At 49.5% G+C, this 20,886-nt stretch overlaps 2 pseudogenes; one reads left to right on the top strand and one right to left on the bottom strand.

The window, feature by feature from the left end:
* The first annotated feature begins 2,394 nt into the window (after positions 1–2,394).
* Positions 2,395–5,156, top strand: LOC144094992 (uncharacterized; annotated as a pseudogene).
* Positions 5,157–6,489: 1,333 nt separating this feature from the next.
* Positions 6,490–9,384, bottom strand: LOC144094991 (uncharacterized; annotated as a pseudogene).
* Between the last annotated feature and the right edge of the window lie 11,502 nt (positions 9,385–20,886).

Genomic DNA, 20,886 nt, shown 5'->3' with positions numbered 1-20,886 from the left:
TGCAGTGTGCAATTTGGATAACTGACTAAAATATTAAGTATGTAATCTGAACTATTTGAAAAACGTGATTATCCCGGTTATAATTACGGTCGGTTGATAGCAGCCTGTACTGTGGCCTGACCATATATATGGAGAATTCGCAATAAGAATTGCGTCGTTGTTCTGAAATCCTGAGGGTTGCCTAACTTTCAGAGGGGGCAGCCTTCTGTTATTTTCGCAAATCGTCGACCGTTGTGAAAATATCGCGATCAAACGAGGAAGAGTTCGCGATCGCGATATTTTTTGGTGTCTTGGATATAAATGGTCTACATGTCGTTTCCCACACATATCACAGCCGACCACGATTGTACCTTCGACGAAAATCCTGCGGCAAAAAAAAAAGCGTTGACGGAACGGATGTCTCGATTACGCTGCAATTAATACGGGCTATCCCTACTGCAAGATATCTGCGTGTTTTTTTACAAGCATGCATGCCTGTACCGCCGCACGTGATTAGACGACAGGCACTGCCGGGCGCGCCAATCGGAATGCTGGGACCATCCGCCTCGCTCGCAAGCGCCAAAGTGATCGTACAACCCCTTTCCGCCTCACGTCCGCCTGGCGGCCGAAAACTGGCGGACCGCTCGCGAAGCGGACGAGGCGGAAGGCGCTCCGAAACGATCGTACAACGGCCCTAAGGCCGCTGACGGCCGCCTTTATTGCTACGGACCTTTATCGCAAAGGTCTCGACGCTTTGCCGTGTAGATGCGCGTCACGCGCCTTTGGGGCAAAGGACCTTAATTTCTAAGGCCTTAAGGTGCCCGTGTGACAGGGGTATTATTCACCCCTGATGAAGGAGCCGAGTCGGCTTCGAAACGTTGGGTTAAAGTTAAAATTTTGGTTGGAGATGTGCAGTTTATATAAATTTTCAGATCGCTTCCGTATTTACATAGCTGCTAGGCTTTCCGAGTACGCGTCGTTTGACGTCAGAAAGCGCGGGAGGTTCAAACAGGCCAAGGACTGTGGTCTAAAAAGCGGTGACAGAGAATTGAAAATCTGTTGACAGTTTTTTTTTTTAAACTGATGCTAACGCGAACAAAACAACTAATTACATTTGGGAGAATTACCATTGCGCGTTTTGGCTGAGATGGTGCTGCACGAGACTAACGACCCAGAAAAAGGTAAAAAATGTTCCTTGTATATTGCCCGAATCACCGCATAGCGACGACAGGAAGGAAGGAGCCGATCGTGGCAGGAAGTAAACGCGGGGGAAAGGAAAATTTCAAGTAGGGTTCCGGTCAAATGTGCCGATTTCGGCGGAGCAAATACAGAGTTTTAGCTGACCGGTTTTACGGTCCCCTCCAGTGCTGAGCGGAGCGGGGCGCTGAAGTGCGCATGCTCAGTACGCTCGCCCGCTAGCGCGTGCGCGGAGTGTCGTCTCCGTTCCGTTGCTTAAAGGAGCAACCCAGACGGCAGCGCCAGCTAGCGAGCTTAAAGAATAAAAAATTGACGCAATTTTTGGTTTTGAAACCGTAAAAAATATATAATTTATCTTTTTTAATGGTTAATTTTGCGTTACAGTGCACTTAACCGTATACAGAGGAGGCTATGACTAAAGTCATCCACACTGCTAAGAAAGGACTTGAACGCTTTTCAGCAGCCGCATCGACACACACGTGCTTGCGCATCTCGCTTTGCTGTTTTTTCTTCGTTTGCTCTTTATTGTGTGCGTGTTTTGAGTTTGCTTGTGTGCACAAAGACACAAGCAACAAAGCACGCTTCTCAAACACAACGAGGAGCCGAACGGAAAAGTGCGCCTACCGTGGTCGGACCGAGAACGATGAAAAAAAAAAAAAAGAAACTTTATTTAAAAATATCCGTTTTCACCGTCAGAACGCTCGTTTATTATCGTTATAGCTACTTTTTCCAACATAAACGAAAGCACTCTTAGCTGAAGTGCTACCGGCTGCTTTAATTTCATAATGTTACTAGCGCCGCTTCACACACAGCGGTGACTTTTGGCATTCAGGGAGGCCGCGTTCTAGCTCCTTTGGATTTTTCGTGTAGCAGCGTCGCTGCTCCTTTTCGGTTTTCCTCCTTTAGTGCAATAAGACAACTTTACGGCAAAGGCCGAGAAGAAGTCCCGTGTGACAGGGGTAGCGTCGTTTAGGTACGGAGGGGAGGGGGGGGGGGGGGTCAAAGGAACGACAGCTGTGATGCGAAAGGCGCGGGGCAGGGGGAGGGGGCTTATTGCGCGTTCACACTTGGACATTCGGCGGCGAGAGGGAGCGGAATCCGCGGCCGCAGAATGGACCATTTTCGGAAAAGTTTCTGCGCATGCGCGGCGACGGCGCAGCCAGCGCCCTCTATAGACGATTTGGTTTTGGTTGGAAAACACGAGCCGGCCGTGCAGTCCTACGCTGTAGTGCGGAGACTAATGTGAGCTCCTTGCCTCGCTTTTGCCGCGTGTATAAAAATGCCAGCCCACTGCGTGGCCTACGGTTGCACGAATTACTTCATTGAGAAAGGAAGCACGAAGTTCTACAGGTTCCCGTGCGTGAGGCTACGCGCCGAAAAGAGAGCGGCGTGGATAACGGCTGTGAGAAGAAAGAATGCAGATGGCTCGCCATGGGAGCCGAACGAACATTCTCGGATCTGCAGCTCGCATCTTATAACAGGTACGGCACTTTTAAACGCTTTTGTATAGGTTTGTACGATTAGAAACAACGTTCAATGCAGGACGGCCGTCAAAATTCGAGAACCATCCTGACTTCGTTCCAAGTGTGTTCAACTACGTTAGGAGTCCCGGTGATGCTGCTGTGCTTCGTCATAGCCGATGGCTGAAACGACATAAAGGTAAGCGCTACTTTTTCTGTTGATTTCTCGCGGGGTCTAGAAATACCAACGCAGAACTGGGGAGCACATGTAATGCATTGTTCGCGTCTCTTATTTTATGGTCGCTTTCATCGTCAGTGGGATGTGTCTGTAAATGCTTGTCGTTGGTATTTGCAGTGGCTAGCGTAGTGCGGCCGTCACCTGTTGCGTGGTTTAGAGAACCCGCACGGCGAAAGCCGCGCAAATACCGCGTGTAGATTTATTACCCAGTCGATAAATATTGCCAATGATACCCGCGTTTATGAAGTGCTTTTAGATTACGAAGTTGTACATTTTCAAAATTGTGAACGCCAATGCAATGCCTTCATTGAAAATATTTTCACTGTATTTCTCTGACCTACAATATGTGGCTGCTGTAAATGTCTCACCCTCATTCCTTGTATTGAGCAGTATGTTTACTGCATAACCGCTGTTTCATGGTTGTAGGGGAACTTGAAACGCCAGCGCGTGCAGCAAAAAGACGTGTAGCTGCTCCTGATGATATGGCAGAGTTTCAGCAGCCTGCTAATGGTGAGCTTGCATTGCTTTGCAGACTGTAATACTCTAAGCTATTGCCCATATTGTTTTGTGAACACTGTAGCTGCTTGTTGCACCTGGCCTTGCTTCTGCTGCAGTATACTCACATAGCACAGTCAATGTTATGCACGAAGGGTTTCTCCAGCTTCTGAGTGCCAGCTGTTGTTGCTTGCAGGGAATCTTGACATGGACACAAATGCGGCACAGGATAACAGAGTAGATGAGGACTCAGTGTCACTACAGTTGCCTGCAAATCGTGAGTTTTCACATGTTTGATCAGCCATTGCTGTTCTTGTGTGTCTGTGCTGGACCGAGAAGCCACCCAGGTTTTTCCAGGTTCTGAGTGCTAGCCATTGTCTTGCTCGCAGAAAATCCTGACGTGGCCACAAGTTCTCGGGACGTCACAACGGCTCAGGAGGACACAGTAGAGTTGCAGCAGACTGAAAATGGTGAGTTTTCACGCGCTTTGCAGATTGAAATGCTTTTCTGAGCTTTTGCTCACACCATGGTGCGAACGCTGCGGCTGCTTGTTGCAGATGGCCTGCTTCTGCTGCGAGTAACTCATCAACTAGAGATTAATTATAGAGCTCTTTTGTTAGAGAGTGTGTTCTAGTGTGCTTGCAGAGGAAGCTCTAAAGTGCTTTACGTGCGCTCTATTTTTTCTGTGCTGCTTGCAGGTATCAAGGAGCACACCTGGCCAGATTGCTGTTGTAAAGTCTGCGCACTTAACAGGGTGAAAGACTTGGAGCAGACAATAGCAGAGTCACAGAAGCTGATACTCCGATTGCAGAATGAAAATGCGAAGCTCGAGATGCGGCTGGATGCAGCCATGTCAAGTTTTCTCTCCTTGAGTATGCTTGACACTCCGAAGAAGTGCATGTATTATACTGGGCTGCCAAATGTCGAAGTTTTTCACACTTTATTAGAATACTTTGCACCGCGTGCTAGGGAAATGATGTACTGGGGCTCTGATAAGAAGCAGAAGGATGACCCCCGGGGCAATCGAAAACAAAGTTATTTGGGCAATGAGTTTTTGATGGTGTTAGTACGGCTCAGGACAGGTATGCAAGGCCAAGAACTGGCTCGGAATTTCCTGACATCTGAAAGTCAAGTTAGCCGCACTTTCTCCACGTGGATCAACTTTTTACAACGAGAACTTAGGCACCTGACAACCTTCCCAACTCGAGAAGATATAGGACCCCACCTGCCTAACTCCTTCCACGATTTTCCCGACACTCGTCTTGTCCTTGATGCCACGGAGGTGAGAATACAGCGGCCCTCAGCAATGAATGCACAACGCCAAACTTTCTCTCCCTACAAACACTACAACACCTATAAGGTACTTATTGGCTGTACACCAGATGGGTACATCTCACATGTGTCGCGTCTATGGGGGGGGGGGGGGGAATTCTAGCTCCGATAAAGCTATTCTGGAAGCCAGTGGCCTTCTTGACAAGCTGGATGCAGGTGACGCTATAATGGTGGACAAAGGCTTTACGTTCCCATACTTGCCACCAGGCATAAAAGTTTATCGGCCTCCATTTCGCGAGTCGCACCAAAAACAGATGCCTGCAAAAGCAGTAGATGAAACTAGGCGCATTGCTTCTGCAAGAATGCACGTTGAAAGAGCCACTTCAAGAGTCAAAGGATTTCATATATTAGACAGGCCCTTTCCAATCTCAATGATTGATATCGCTGAGCAGGTTTTTGAAGTTTGCTGCCTCTTAAGCAATTTCAGGCTACCATTGATAAGAGAGACAGATTGATATGGGCACGAGTTGTCTGTTTGCTGAAGGAGGGCATCTTGAAATATGAAGGATATAATCGGCTAGAGCTGACAAAGGAACAAGGGAGGTGGAAGCCTCGGGCTGCTTACCAAAGTTTCGACATGACGACTTGCCTCCTCTTGTCGAAATGTTGGCAAGCACCCTGAAGTTTTCCCCTCGGTTGTTGACTTTGCGAGTGTCAAGAAGCTTTCTGCCTGCCCTCTCTCTACCACTTATCTGACAAAGTTAGGGAACAATGCATTGGTAGCTGCAGGTGATGCAACAATAGAAATTTGTCTGCTGTTGGAATGCAGCATGCTTTCTGCCAGTTTGGCTGAAATTTATATAACCGGGGATACCGTTACGGTTAAATTTTTTTTCAATCTACCTTGCATTTATACGCATACTGTAATCACCGTTGTGCTGCATGTCGTTACGTTCGAGAACCCCTATGCTGTTGAAATTAATCTCAAGCTTTTCAATACATCTCGCAGCTATACGCCGCTTCAAACAACACATACCATACTTTCAGTCTTAAAATGTAATGTAACAAGCAGTCTACCTTTGCTACACTGTTCCTGACTATATTTGGGAACAAAAAAATTGTAGGACGCCTAAGCTTAGCCTTTAATTGTGGAATGCGACAGCATGTTGCAGCGCTGCCAGGGAATTACTTATGTATGCACCAGTACACAAAGACTTTTCACGAAGTCAGACCACAACGCATTCACTACGTCCCCTTTTATTCAGTTCGAACCAATGAGCCTACGTAGTGTTCTGTGCGTGCTCGCCTCACACTCTGAAAGACCTGGATTCGATTCCTCGTATCTCCACAATTTCTTTTTTATTTGGAAGTTATCGTGTTGCAAAGCTGACACTGGCTGTTCTGCGACACGAGCTCCTTAACACTGCCGCATTAACCTGCCAGCTTCTTTCATCAAAACACGCATATAAAGTGCTCAGAACATTAAGTTTTGTTATTTATTTACAAAACTGCTGGTCTCCACTTAGATCAAAGCATGTGGGGAGTCAGTACAGTAGGAAGTTCAGAATAATTAGATGCGTCACAAACATTGAAATAAAGTGAACTACTCAATATTTTACAGCTAGAAGTTTCCAGGTTAGCAGAAAACGTAAAAGGTCAGAACAGTTGAAAATGAAGGCTGGAGTGAAGGCTCGAGTTCGAAAAGTATGCTTGGACATACGCTTGTGCCACGATTGTGAGGAGACATTTTGACAGTTCTATATTGCAACTTCTGAGACTGAAAAGTAAAAAAACACAAGATGAAATTCTTGTGCTCTAGATGAGAATGATGATAGGTAGTCTGGTGTGCTACTTTAATTTCTTTATTTTTATGCGCAGACCTCCAAGAGGTGTGCACACGTAATACCCCTGTCTGAATTTGCTGTGCGACACATACGTGCCGGACGTGCACAGCCGTCCAAGCCTTTTGACTCTCCTTGTAAGAATCTCTGGTATCAGTGCATGCTTGCTGAAGTGCAGGAGTCCTGGCAGTAGCTCCCGATTCCAGAATTCTTCATTGAACTGTATTCTCTCTACATAGAGGTATGGCGGGTCTTCTGGCGTGTCTCCCTCGGTCCAGATGACAAGGTCGCACCAGTTATGGCCCGTAACTGCCATCTGGCCTTGAATTTGGTAAAAATAGGCATGGTCCCGCTTCAGCTCCACACCGTCTTCAGTTAGCCTGCAGCAGAAGTTTTTGTCTAGGCAGGCTTCTTCGCATGCCATACCTTTTTTTGGAGAAGGGGCATTTAACCTCAAGTAGGCCTTCTTCTCCATCTAAAACAACAATCCTGTCTGGTGAGGCAGCTATGAAGGGGTACTGGTTATGGACATGAAGGCCAGTTTCCTGCACTGCTACACTCAAATCTTTAGCGTGCTGCAGCTTTACATAGGCTTCTACAGCATATGCCTCGTGCTCTCTGCCATATGCAATCGCTTCAGACGTGGCTCTATTACAAGGGTACAGTAGTCCCTTTAGTAAACCAACTGGCTTGGTACAACGGCAGATCCTTTTAAAGAGTGATGCTGTTAGCCGGCCAACCCGAGCTGCATGCCACTCCTTGTTGGCAGCTTGGCCGACCGTTTCTTCGCATATATCATGCCTCTCTTCTCGGCTTAGTGGCTTGAGTGTCTGCATATATGACTGCACCTCAGTCGCTGAAGGCTCGCTCCAGAGGTCGTCGCTGTCTTCTATAGCCTTTTTGTTGCATGGTGGCCTTGTCTTGGCTTTGTCGGTGGGACACAAGTACCGGAGCGCTTGCAGGTCTGGACAGGCGGATGCTAGTTTTTTTCTGAGTGACTCAATGTCGTGGGGAGTAGGGAGTGGTGTAATGGGGCAGGGGTCATAATCGCGCTTCCGCTTCCCACGTGGAGGCTTGTTGACACAGTACTTTTGGAATTTGATTTCGACCAAGGGCTTCCTTGGAGCTGCCTTTTTTGCTGCAAATGAAGGAAAAATAGGCTGCTTCAGTTGTGCAACCAAATTAATTATAAACATGGCTGATTAATACATGAGAAATTTGAGTTTATTGTGTCCGCTATGTTTGTTATTGAGTAAACAATGTAACACTGTTGCATAAATTGCCATGAGTGTATAAATAATCATGCAACTGTGCAGTTGTACAGTTTGTGAAGGAAGCAATGACGTGAACTCATGAAACAATGTGCTTTGTAGCTGTGGTCTATTGGTTTCAGCATCCACCTTATATACGCAACATCTTGGGGTTCAAGCTCCGATGTTGCCATTCGTGCATGAATGAGACCAAGTTACCCCCCCCCCCCCCTTTTTTTTTTCTGGTGCTTAGTTTCTCCGAGGTGAAATGCATCTAAAACTGGTCTTTGACCCTACATTGAGTTAACCAGTTTATGTGCACAGTTTAGCCAAGCTGCCCTTGTGCCATTGATATTTATCGTGATCATAATATGCATGCACTAAGAATTTTATAGCTACGAACCTAGTTGAAACACAAGGCTCTTAGTGTACAGCAAGAACGGCAACGTAGCATTAATGGAGATGTGAGTAGGTGGAATGGGTGCTATACCTTCAGCAGGGACTATCCACTTGCAAAGTACATCCGTGCAAGACGGTGCATCTTCTGCCCTCGCAGCAGCACTGAACAGCAGCCCTGCCACATGTTGACAGGTTTCGCTGAGTCTACAAGAGCAAAGAAACGCAATATTCACTGTTGCGCACAAAATCTCAGGCCAGCCATGTAACTGCAACGCGTTTCTATCTAAATTAAGCACGCGTTTTGCAACAGCGAGACTTGCACGTAATAAACACCGCGACAAGATACAAGGCGCAAAAGACGAAGCCGTTGATGAGGCCAGTAATGCGCGCATCCAGCACGTTTCGAAAGTGGTACTCCTGCTATATTTCGTGCTTGCTGCCAAGTGCACACAGCGCGGTTGTTCCAGAAGAGTTTTGCCATCAACGCACGCGCGTATTGGGTAAACACCGCATGAGATATACTAGTATAAACACTGACCATAGATGCTACAATGTCAAGCTCTGCTATCTGAACAGCGGGAGCACGGGAGAGCGCAACGGCGCAACCTCGCGTATACATCCGCGCATGCTCTCCAGCGGCCCGTTAGCGCGCAACGGGCAGTATCAGCACGAGCAGTATATGAGATAGTACAACGGGTCGTTTACTAATCAGTAAAGTGCACCCAGCGGCAAAAGGTGCTGTACGAAGTTAGCAAAAACTCCTGCCTTATAAAGAAAGCGTAAACATAAACATCTGTGCGCGTTAGAACTGCACCCCATTATACTGTTAAACTCGCTCGCGCATAGGCGCACATTCATGCACATTTTCATTAAGTCATTCGGCGTTCCGCACTAGAGAGACACACGTTTATAAACAAAATATCTCACCCAGCAACACAATCGCAGTGCGCTCCAACGATGTGGCCCGTACCAACGACGAACCATGCCGTTGTAACGTAAACACCGGTCTTCATAGACGGTGCGCACGCCGCTCTCATCAGACCTAGTTCATCGTCAGCTGTTTCAAGGTTCACCTTCAAGTTTTTCACGTAACCTTCCTCCTTGAAGGACCAGCCGCGATGAGCCTGGCGAACAGTTGAGGTAGCAGAGTGCAGGTACTGCCACACGTGCTCGTTTCTCACGCTACAACGCGAAAAATCTTCGCTCCACCCCGTTTCTTGGAACGGAAATGGGATGTTTTCCTCTTCTATCATCGTCTTTGGCTGGCAAACGCACGTTTCCGGTAAATAAACGGCACTAAAACAACAAAACAAGTGCACGCCAGCTGCCGAACGCTGCCTCTCACATGCTCGCTCAAAGAACCCCTTTCCAACCAAAAGTGCCGATGGAGCTTCCCCGTTTGCACGACAGGGGGCGCTCGCTTTTCCGCAAATGATCAATTTGACCATTTGCGGAAAAGCGAGCGCCGCCTGTCGTGCAAACAGAGAAGCTCCGCCGGTACCTTTGGTTGGAAAGGGGCTCTCGAGCAAGCATGCGCAAGGCAGCGTTCAGCAGCTCACGTGCGCTTGTTTTGTTGTTTTAGTTTTGTTTATTGGCCGGAAACGTGTGTCAGCTAACGAAAGAGTATGATGGAAGAGGAGAACATCCCATGTCCGTTTTTAGAAACAGGGTGTAGTGAATTATTTTCGCGTTGTAGCCTGAAAAACGACCATGTGTGGCAATACCTGCACTCTGCTACCTCAACGGAGCGCCGAATGACGAAGTGAAAATGTGCGTGAATGTGCGCCTATGCGCGGGCGAGTGTGACAGTATAATGGGATGCACTTTCCTAATGCACACAGACGTTTACGTTTGCGCTTCCTTGATAGGGCCGGAGTTTCTGCTAACTTAACACACCTTTTGCCTCAGGGCACACTTAGCTGATTATTAAGGGACCCGTTGTACTATCTCAATCCCGGCGCGTGCTGATACGGCAGAGCGTTGCTTTGCGTGCTAACGGGCCGCGGGAGCGTTAGAATGCGCGGATATACGCGAGGCTGCGCTCGGCCGTGCTCCCGCTGTTCAGGAAGCACATTGTAGCATTAATGGTGAATGTTCATACTAGTATATATCATTTGGTTTTCCTGCGTCGGTGGCAAAACTCTTATAGAACGACCGAGCAGTGTGTACTCGGCAGTAAGCGCGAAATAAAGCAGCAACACCCGTTTCGAAACGTGCTGGATGTGCGCATTACTGGCCCCATCAACGGGTTCGTCTTTTGCGCCTTGTATGTCGTCGCGGCCTTTATTACGTACAAGTCTCGCTGTTGCAAAACACGTGGTTAGCTTAGATAAATCGCGTTGCAGTTACATGTCAGTTAAGTGGAAGTTACAGCTCACATCAGTCGTCGCACTACAGCGCAGGAATGCACGGCTGGCTCATGTTTTCCAACCAAAAACCAAACCGCCCAGAGAGGGCGCTGCCTGCGCCTTCACCACGCATGCGCAGAAACTTCTCCGCAAATGGTCAATTGCATGCAAGTTTGCCCTCCTTGTGTGCCAGGCGCGGTTCTTATTGGAAACTCCAAATCTCAGTACTGGGTGAGTGAAATGGGTAAGTGAAACGCGTTTTCGTCTGATATTTTTATGTCAAAATTTGTAAGTGAATAACTTTTGTTTGCATGCTCCGAGTTCAATAATTCCTTTCGCACTGGTCTCTGCAACTCAAGATGAATCCATTTAATTATATTATTCTGCACTGAAGGAATGAGTGAATGTATTAATTAATAAATGAATTTTATTCCTGTCATCATGGGGCCTCACGGTCGGGGCGCAGCAATTAGGAGGGGGCGCCTCCCGGCCGGCTCTCAGCACCGGAGACCGGAGATTCGGCTCTAAAGAAAGCATCGCAGTCTCCCTTTAAGCGATGCGGCACTGCCCTGCGAAGCAGGTGCGGCCAAGGGTGATTGATGGTAATGTGGCTGTGTCCTTTGTAGCGGCTCGCCGCTGCGAAGATCGCGCGGCGGAACAAAAAATAAAAATAAAACACGTTCGTAAAACTCAAAGCTGTAAATGCTAGCCCTGTAACATATCTCGCCAGCCATTTCAGATGAGGATAAGGTTTTAATGACAAAAGCCAAATGCGTAAACATACGCACTTAGCATTTTATCCACTTCGCATAATGGAAGTCTTTTAGAGTTGCTTCAATTTACACAGGGTAGAGGACAAGCATAAAGCAAATACTGGAACATATGAGCTCGTAATGGATGTCTACGTATATATGCACTGCATGAATTTAGGTATACAGAGATAGCTTCTGCATAATCTTCAAGTTAACCAAAAAGGCAACTGCAGTGTAAATTTACTTTGATGTTGCTTGAAAAAGATTATCCGGATAATTCTCAACGATAATCTTATCCAGATAGGATTATATTGTTTTGTCGTGGTGAATGAGTGAGGATTTTGTTAGGTCAATTTATTGTAATATTTATTTAACTTCAACTGTCCTGAATGACACTGTGGGATGTCGTTTCTGCTGAAGGATGAATCCCAACATAAAAACGTAGCAACCGTTTATTCGATTAGCGATGGCAGCGGACGAGCATACCAACGCTACGGTCGTCTCAGTAGTGGAAGGGAGAAGGCCGCTCTTCCCAGCCGGGCAGCCTGCTTTTGTAGCCACCGTCAGTGACGCATGCATCGGGTCACGCAGCGGTGGCGCTGTTTTATCGGTAATGCAGTCCAGCATGTGGCCGTGTTACGCTGGGCCGGATGATAACAAGGTGGAGGCTGCGCGGAGATATGCGTAGAGTGAGTCGCCACAACACGCCCCCCCCCCCCCCCCCCTCTTCGCGGAGTGGAAGCCCTCAGGGCTTGTAAAAATCTGTGCAGCCTACCCGACGTCTATGGTGTGTAGTGACAGAAGCAGGCTGCGATGTCGGGGGTCGTGGACGGATGCCTGTGGGCACACCGTTATTTACCGGTTCGGCGCATTCGATGTAGGCTGGCTACAGCCGGTCGATAGAGACGCGGACGTCGTTCCCGTTAACGCGCAGGGTGAAGGTTTTGTCGTCGCGACATAGAATTGGGTAGGGTCCGCTGTGAGGTGGCTGGAAAGGCCTGCGGACGGTGTCGTCGCGCAGAAAAGTGGTCGTGCACGTTGCCAGATCCTTGAAAACGAAAGGGGCAGTCTTAAAGTGATGAGCTGCAGGTGACGGGCGGAGGGCAGCGATGGTGCGTCGGAGCCGGGCGACGAAATCGGTGGGATCTGACGTCGCGGTGGTGGATGACGGTGCAGCATGAAATTCGCCTTGGAGACGGAGTGGTTCGCCGTAGACGAGCTCTGCGGGTGTAGCCTGAATGTCCGGCTTGAAGGTGGCTCGAAGACCTAGGGCGACGGCTGGCGTGGCTTCGAGCCAGGTTGAGTCCGGGTGGGACATGGTGGCTGCTTTGAACTGTCGGTGTAAACGCTTGATCATCCCGTTGGCGCAGGGTGGTAGCTGGTGGTCCTCGAGCGCTCGAACCCAATGGTCAGCCCAAGGAGCCTGAAAAGGTGCGATTCGAACTGTCGTCTTTGGTCGGTGGTGACTCGACAAGGGGGCCCGAAGCTAGAAATCCAGCCGGCGAAGAAGTCCGAGGCGACGTCTTCCGCGGTGATTTCCTCGAGGGGCCATGCCTCAGGTCATCGAGTATACCGATCGATGGCGGTCAGGCAGTAGCGATAAGGTCCAGCTGGGGGAAAGGGCCCTATGATATCAATGTGGACGTGTTGAAACCAACCAAAGGGCAGGGGGGAAGGCTCAGAGCGGTGAAGTGACATGCGTGGTGACTTTAGCGCGCTGGGGTTTAATTCAGGAGCGCGCCCAGGTGCGGCAATCGCACTGCATGGACGGCCAGGCATAACGGTCGGCCACGAGGCGTGTAGAGGCGCGTATATCGGGAGGGCTGAGATTATGCAGCTGACTGAAGAGGCCACGGCGATGGAAAAGGGGCCCGTAAGGCCTGCTTCGTGCTGCTGGCATGTCGCAGTAGATAGTCGCTGTCGATGCAGGTAGGGGGCTTGTTGCAGCTGTAGTGAGGACCCAACCTTAACAAGTTCTTGCAGTTCGACGTCCGTAGTCTGAGCCTCGGCGAGGACGTCACTGTTCTCTGCGAAGAGCTGATAGCTGCCACATGTGAAAGCGTGTCGGCGACCATGTTGTCCTTCCCGCTGACATGTTGGATGTCAGTGGTAAACTTTGCAATGGACGCGAGCTGGTTCTGCTGGACCAGCGGGAGTTCTCGCGGCGTTGAGAGAACGCGTAGGTCACAGTTTTAAGGTCGGTGTAGATAGCGCAGTGCTGTGTTTCGAGAATGTGCCGAAAGTGTTGAACTGCGTCGTATACCGCCAGAAGTTCTTTTTAGTAAGCTGGCGAACTCGAAAGGGCGGGGGTTGCGGTTTCGTTTGTGGGACTGGCCGCAGAAGAGGTCATTTTCCGAGCTGAGTTTCCTGGAGAAGAATGCCAAGGGATGCCAGGTATTGTCTACACGTTGCATAAGGGCGGCGCCGACGGTGAAGTTAGAGGCGTCCGGCCCCAAAGGAACGTCTGACACGGGATGTGAGAGAAGTGTGGCGGTGCAGAGAGCAGCTTTGTATTCTTCGAAAAGTTGCATTAAAGCCGGTGTCCACGTGACGGGTTGATTTACTTATAGACCAGCCAAGGCATCATGGAGGGGAGCCTGGTAGTGGGCAGCATGTGGCAAGAAACGCATTTTAAATTTTAGCATGCCGAGGAAACTACGAAGGTCTTTAGCGGTGGTGGGTAATTTTGTAGGTGTGAGATGCGTTGAGGCAAAGGTCGAGTTCTCTCTGATGAAACTTCATGGCCGAGGAATTTGACGGCTAAAGAGCCGAGCGTGTTCTTTGGGACATTGGCGAGTAGGCCGTGGTCATCGAGGCATTGGAGTCGAGGCTGCGGACGACTTCGTCGATGAAGCGTTTAAAGGTTTGTCCAGCGTTTCTCAGGCCAAAGCTCATGAAGGGAAACTCGAGCAAGCCAAAAGGGGTAATGATTGCAGGTTTCGGGACGTCGTCCGGATTGACAGGTATCTGCGTGTCAATAATTATAGCACGGAGAAAACGTGGCAGACATAAATGCAATGGGCGAAGTCCTGTATGTGGCGAACGGGGTAACTGTCCGGAATGGTGCGGGCGTTGAGGGCATGGTAGTCCCCACAGGGCCGCCAGCCTTCAGACTTCGGAACAAGGTGAAGTGGCGAGGCCCATGGGCCGTCGGAGTGGCGGGCGATTCCCTCACGGAGCATGGCTTCGAACTCTGTTTTGTCTATGCGCATGCGGTCCGGGGTAAGGCGACGGGCGCGGCAGAAACCTGGGGGCCTGGGGTGGTCCGGATGTAGTGCACAGTGGTGTGCTGCACATCATGTGGCAACCCGTTAGGGCACGTCAAACCGGGAAATTCGGCGAGGATGGCGTGCTAAGGTGAATTATTTTGAACACCGAGTACTTTGATGCTTGGCTGATGGGTATTCGTTTGCTGTCCTGGCGAAGAATGTCCCGTTGTCGCGTCGATGAGACGGTCGTGGGGGCAGTCCGGAAGGAGGTTGTAGTGCGCCAGAAAGTCTGAGCCGATGATTGGCTCGATGACGTCGGCGATGAAAACATTCCAATGAAGGCCACAGCACAGGGTTTTAAACTGGACGTGCAGGTGGAGCGAGCCGCAAGTCTTGATTGTGGACCTGTTTGCTGCGCTGAGCTCGAAAGACGTAGGTAGACGGGTACCTTGAAGATGAGCTCGTGGTTAGCAGCAAATGTCGGAACCGCTGTCAACAAGAAACCGCTGCTTTGTATTTGGTTGGTGACGAAGATGCAACGGCCTCCAGGTTGGCAGCTCGCAGCCGTGTCCGCGAGCTGCCGTTGGCGTTTCCCTTATGTCCAGCGGAGGAGGGTGGTCGACAATGTCGTGCTCTAACCCCGAAGCGTCGATGGTAGTAGCACCGGTGGTCGTCACCAGGCTGCTGCGACGAGGTAATGGTACGGTCACGGCTTTGTGGATGGCGCGTCGGCAAGAGTTGATCCAGGCGTCGTCGAATGGAGCTGAGCTTTCGATTTATATCGTCGTTACGGCGCGAGGGCTCTGGTGTGCAGCGGTGTGGCGACAGCCTGGACGGTGGGCGAAAACTGGGGCAAAGAGACCTCGACGACGCGATTAGCGATCCCGGGAAATTGGTCGAGAGGTAGCGCAAGCTGAGCCTGCAGAATTTCCTGGACGTGCGGTGGAAGTCATTGAAGCCAAAGTGCTCGCAGACAGGAATCCTGGACTTCCGTGTTTCCCGCGAGAGCACGCATGTGGCGGAGGAGCTGCGAAGGCTTGCGCTCGGCAAGTTCTGCAGACAGTAGTTGTCGCACCTTCTGGGGTTCCGAGAGTGACAGGCGGCGGATGAGTTCAGTCTTAAGGTGTTCGTAAAGGGTGGCCGTTGGTGGGTTGGCAAGGATAGTCCCGACATCGTTGGCATAGTGGGCATTGAGGTGGGCGATGACATAATAGTAGCGGGTCCAGTCTTTGCGTGATGTGCGCGAGGGAGAACTGGGCCTCGACTTGGGTGAACCATACCTCGGGTGAGTCGGCCCAAACTGGCGGAAGCTTGACGGCGACACGCCAGACGCCGTGCGGGCCAACGTGCGGGATGTCGTCTGCCGGGGTTCTGACGTCCTCGGCGGAGCCAGCAGGATGCTGCTGCACAGAATTATTAAGTTGGCCGTGCCGTTCTTGAAACAGTTGCTCTTGCTCGTGCTTGGCGATGCGTTATTGTCCGTTGTACGGGTCACCAGATGTGGGATGTCGTTTCTGCTGAAGGACGAATCCCAACATAAAAACATTCGATTTGCGATGGCAGCGGACGAGCATACCAACGCTACACAAAAAGAATTTATTTGTACACTAGGCAATATTTAGACACGAATAGTACATAAGGTAATCTCGAAACCAAAGGAGCAATAAAATGGTCAAAGCAGTCACCAACTCGGACAGAAAGAAACAGGTACCGAACAGGTCAAAAATCTATGTACAGTAAATACCATGGCACGGCCTCTTTCCAAATCTAACATACATCTTAGTTCGCGGTGGTCACAAATGGAATTTATTAGTACACCAGACAATAATTAGACCCGCATACATTATGTAATCTCGAAAGAAGAGGTGCAAAAAAAAATGGGCGAAGCAGTCACTAATTTGAACAGAAAAAAACAGGTACCGAACAGACCAAAAATCTGTGTACAGTAAATACCATGGCACAGACTCTTTCCAAATCCAACATACACCTCAGTACGCGGTGGTTAGGCAAAGGAGAAGGGTGGAGTGAGGGGCAAGGGCGGGGGAAAGTTACCATCTGCGTACTACACTTGTTCCCAGATACAGGCATAAATAGTTAAGGGGATGGTGCCCGTTACCACGACAAACTCATGGCATACGCAGCGAATATTATCTAGTACTGCATGGGTGGGAGCACGACTCTGTTCCCATGTACGGAAATAAACTGGGTCGACCAGCGCCGCAAGAACAGCGCTTCGCCGCCTACTGTCAGCTCTTCTAGGAATTCCCACGCAATGAGGCGCACGCTCCTCAAGCGCTGAAACATGGCGCTTTGCCGTTTTCCGCGAACTTCGGCTAAGTTACGTCACTTTCAAAGCACGTACATCACTACTGTGATCACGAGGCGCACAAAGATTGAGCGCCTTCGCGAGTTGCGCTGGCGCGGGGGCACCCTAAACATCCTGTAGATCAGGAGCCACAAAGCACGTGCTACGACGCAGTCTTCCAGGGCGCGCCGCTGTGTCTCAACAGCGCCGCAACTAGTGCAGCGCGCATTTGTTACGACGCCCCATCTTGCGAGACGCTCCCTCTTCAGCAGTACTTGCCAACGGCGACGCCATTTGAAGACTTGTACATCTTTTGGCAGCGGGCTCGAGACGAAAGACTCCACTTTCTAGGAGATGTTTTTTCTACCTGGTCAGCACTGAGCTCTAAAACAGCAACCGCCGCACTAACACGTGTCACTGGTGTTTCGCGTATATCCGCGTCCGGAAACTGGCGGAGCCAGAAACGTAAAAAGTCACTTGCCACTTTGTAAAAGGGCATAGGTTGCTCTGCCAGAGGTCCCGTGTGTCGCTGCGTTAAGAAGAGCCGACTCCCGGTACCCAACCAATACAGGACTAGCGATCGACCCCTGTACGCCTGGGCCGCCAGCAGGTCAAGAACTGGTTTGGTGGCGAAAGCTCGCGCTGTTGCCTGCCAGGAGGGTAGGTTCAAACCTCCTCTGTCGCGTTCCGCGGACAAAACTTGTCGTGATACTGGGGCCGGCTTTCCGTTCCACAGTACTTGGCCTGCGAGCGAGTTCAGCTTCCCTGCCACGCGACGCGGCATCGGAGCAATACTCGCAACGAAACAAGCGTACGCAGCTGCGCAGGTAAGAAAGAACAGTTCTTTGGCATTCAAAGAAAGTTCGAGGCGTGCAATCGAGTCTATGGCCCGTCGCGCTCGAGTGATGGCGTCGTCCCACAATTTTGGCGACACACCTGATGACTTAAAAATTATTCCTAGCACTCGCACGCCATCGACGGACTGGACTTCCCCAGGCAACGATTCCTGAAACGTGCCAAAGCTCAGTGCTTGGCTCTTCTTGGTGTTCAACTGAGCCCCTGAGTATGCCGCATATTCGTTGAAAACCTGCAAGAAGGCAAGAAAACTGTTTATTCGATTAGTGATGGCAGTGAACGAGCCATCACTCATCGACGCTACGCTCGTCTTGGTAGCGGAAGGAAGAAGGCCGCTCTTCCCAGCCGGGCAGCCTGCTTTTGTAGCCACCGTCGGTGACGCATGCCTCGAGTGACGCAGCGGTGGCGCGGTGTTTTATCGGTAACGTAGGGTGCCTCGATGCCAGCGCCGCCGTTCAGGGTGGTGCCATCCTTTGACTGCACCCACGCCACCTCCTTCTCGCTGCGACACCATTTTGAATCACGGCGGGCGGGCGCAGTTGCTCGGTGCAGGCAGCTGTGCTTGCGTTGTTTGAGACACAGTGGCTACGGTTGACTCACTGGTGGTTATAATTGTTTGAGAGTGTTTGACCGCATGGTTGACGTGCTTGTCAAGTCCACCGAGTCATCATGACGGGCTGTTCTCTGCCAGTGTGGTCCTGGTCAACGCTTAAAGGCGTTGTTTTCCGTTTCCCTCGGACTCGGAGCAGTAATGAAGCTGAAGCACTAATGAAGCTCAATTTTTAGGTATCATTTATTTTTCCGAAAGCCTAACCCATCACCACCTAATTTTGCAAAAAAAAAAAGGAATTTCACGCATAGGCATCGTTAAAAATTGCAGTTTTTCTAAACTAAACCGTTTCTGGTCGATTCTTTTTCACAAAGCATGACTTTTAAAAGTCGATTACATTAATTTCTGGTTTAAAATTTTAAGAAAACAATTACTGCAGTAAATTAATGACCTCGAACTCACCCTTTTTTGCGTAGGTTTATATGGATGGTTTATTAATGAGTACAGATGGGCTTGAATAAAATAAATACAATTAAAAAAATATATGCAGAAATGGTTTTCACCAACTGAGCAATCGCAGCATAGCAACCGGTGCGCACGTTAATTGCGCAAGCAAAGTCTGCATTTGAGCGCACACAAGAGTTCTAGCTCGGTGTTTGTGCGCCTGCTAGAAAAATGAAATGAGTGAAAAAGTTGCAGTAAACCTTTATCCTATCGCCAACGAGGGGCAATCCGTTTTCGTGGGCCTCGAGAAAGAAAACGTAGGCAGAGCGGCAACGTTGGTGTAGGGAGGCAGCTTTTATATACCAGCGCCCGTCTGTAAACAGATGTAATTAAGCCCATGTGAGCAATAAAGAGGCCAGCAACTCGCAGTTACACTTTGAAAGATTAAAAAGCAGACAGACATCAGTCTGCGAGCCCAAGAAACGGAAACAGCCCGAACGACGAAAGCGATACCAACCGCAGCGCGCAAGCCGCTGATGACGCGCGGCTGTTTCAAAGCGCAGGACTTGAAAAACCAAAAAAGCACGTAGAAAAAGAAAGAAAACAATTTCTACCACTGGCATGGAGCGGAAACACCTGCTCGGCAACGGATCTTTATATTAATTTTTTTGTCACTTTGAAATACCAACAGACCGCACACTAACTGTTCAACCTCGACCACTCGGGGTCCTAAAATTAAGTCATACAATTGCATCTTCGACCCTCGGGTGTTAATAATAATAATAATTGGTTTTGGAGGGAAAGGAAATGGCGCAGTATCTGTCTCATATATCGTTGGACACCTGAACCGCGCCGTAAGGGAAGGGTAAAGGTGGGAGTGAAAGAAGAAAGGAAGAGAGAGGTGCCGTAGTGGAGGGCTCCGGAATAATTTCGACCACCTGGGGATCTTTAACGTGCACTGACATCGCACAGTACACGGGCGCCTTAGCGTTTTTCCTCCATAAAAACGCAGCCGCCGCGGTCGGGTTCGAACTCGGGAGCTCCGGATCAGTAGTGGAGCGCCCTAACCACTGAGCCACCGCGGCGGGGGACCCTCAAGTGTTAAAATGGCTATCATGAGTAAATAGATGCGCAGTGCGATACTGATGAAAAAGACTGCTCAAGTCAAAGAACTCGGAAGCGCGCAGAGAGCATGGACGGCGCCGCAACGAACGCTAGCGCAGCTGATCCCGTGTGATTCAATATGGCTTCGTCATTGAAGTTGTCTCCACCCTGAACGGCGGCGCTGGCATCGAGGCACCCTATCGGTAACGCAGTCCAGCGTGTGGACGTGTTACGCTGGGCCGGATGATAACAAGGTGGAGGCTGCGCGGAATTATGCGCAGAGTGTGCCGCCACAACAGTAATTGAGGGGCAAGCTCTGAAACGGTGTACCAAGTAGGCGCTAGGCGGCTCATCATTTACTGCATGAATTTCTACAGTGACCAGTTTCAAGAACAAGACGTCAACAAGCAAAGCTGGGTGAAAGACCAGGTCCGAGGCCAATTCAACCTTATGTGCTTTGAACAAAAACGGATGTTGAAATGCAGTAGGATTAGTCGAGAAATAACAGTGTCAGTGCGGTTGGCATGGGAAGAACCGTAAGTTGTGACCGACGATTTGGTTACGCGGTTGTATAATGTAGAAAAACCTGCATGCGTTGTAGAAATTTTAAAACTTCACTTTAGTGCTGTGACAGTGGAGCTTGAACAGTAGTCATAGGATAAAACGAGTATCTAGGTTGCGTCATGCATGGACCATGGCATTAGCATGGCCTAGCTGAGTTGGTGCGGGAGTTTTGTTATAGAGTAACTTCAAGAAATTGTCACAGCGTAAATCTCCTAGACCGTGGGTAGGAAACAAGCCAACAATGAGGGAAGCCAAAAAAAGCAAAGGGAAATGTTTCTATTTTTTTATAACAGAATTTCTCTCCTATAGCCTTCTCGGCTTCACTGACTGTCGCTTTCTTTATATATGTTTTGGCGCGAGCCCCACAAATCCCTATCCTTGTCTACTAATTACATTATAGGGGCTGTACATGGATTAATATGCTCGAATCATGTTAGATGGTATCATAAATTACTGGCTTCTTAAACAAGTATCCGTCTTTTGGTAAGGCCTTAAAGGTAGTCAAAATGTATTTATGCTGACAGTAAAAACTATTAGTACAATTCTATTAACATTAGAAAATAGGCCATTCTCGAGCACGCAGACGGTCCTTCTGGAGGATTGGAACGCTGTATTGGATTGTAG

The sequence above is a fragment of the Amblyomma americanum genome, chromosome 6 (assembly GCF_052857255.1).
Source record: "Amblyomma americanum isolate KBUSLIRL-KWMA chromosome 6, ASM5285725v1, whole genome shotgun sequence".
NCBI lineage: Eukaryota > Metazoa > Arthropoda > Arachnida > Ixodida > Ixodidae > Amblyomma > Amblyomma americanum.
The sequence above is the reverse complement of the archived record's forward strand: the minus strand, read 5'-3'. Positions and strand labels throughout refer to the sequence as shown.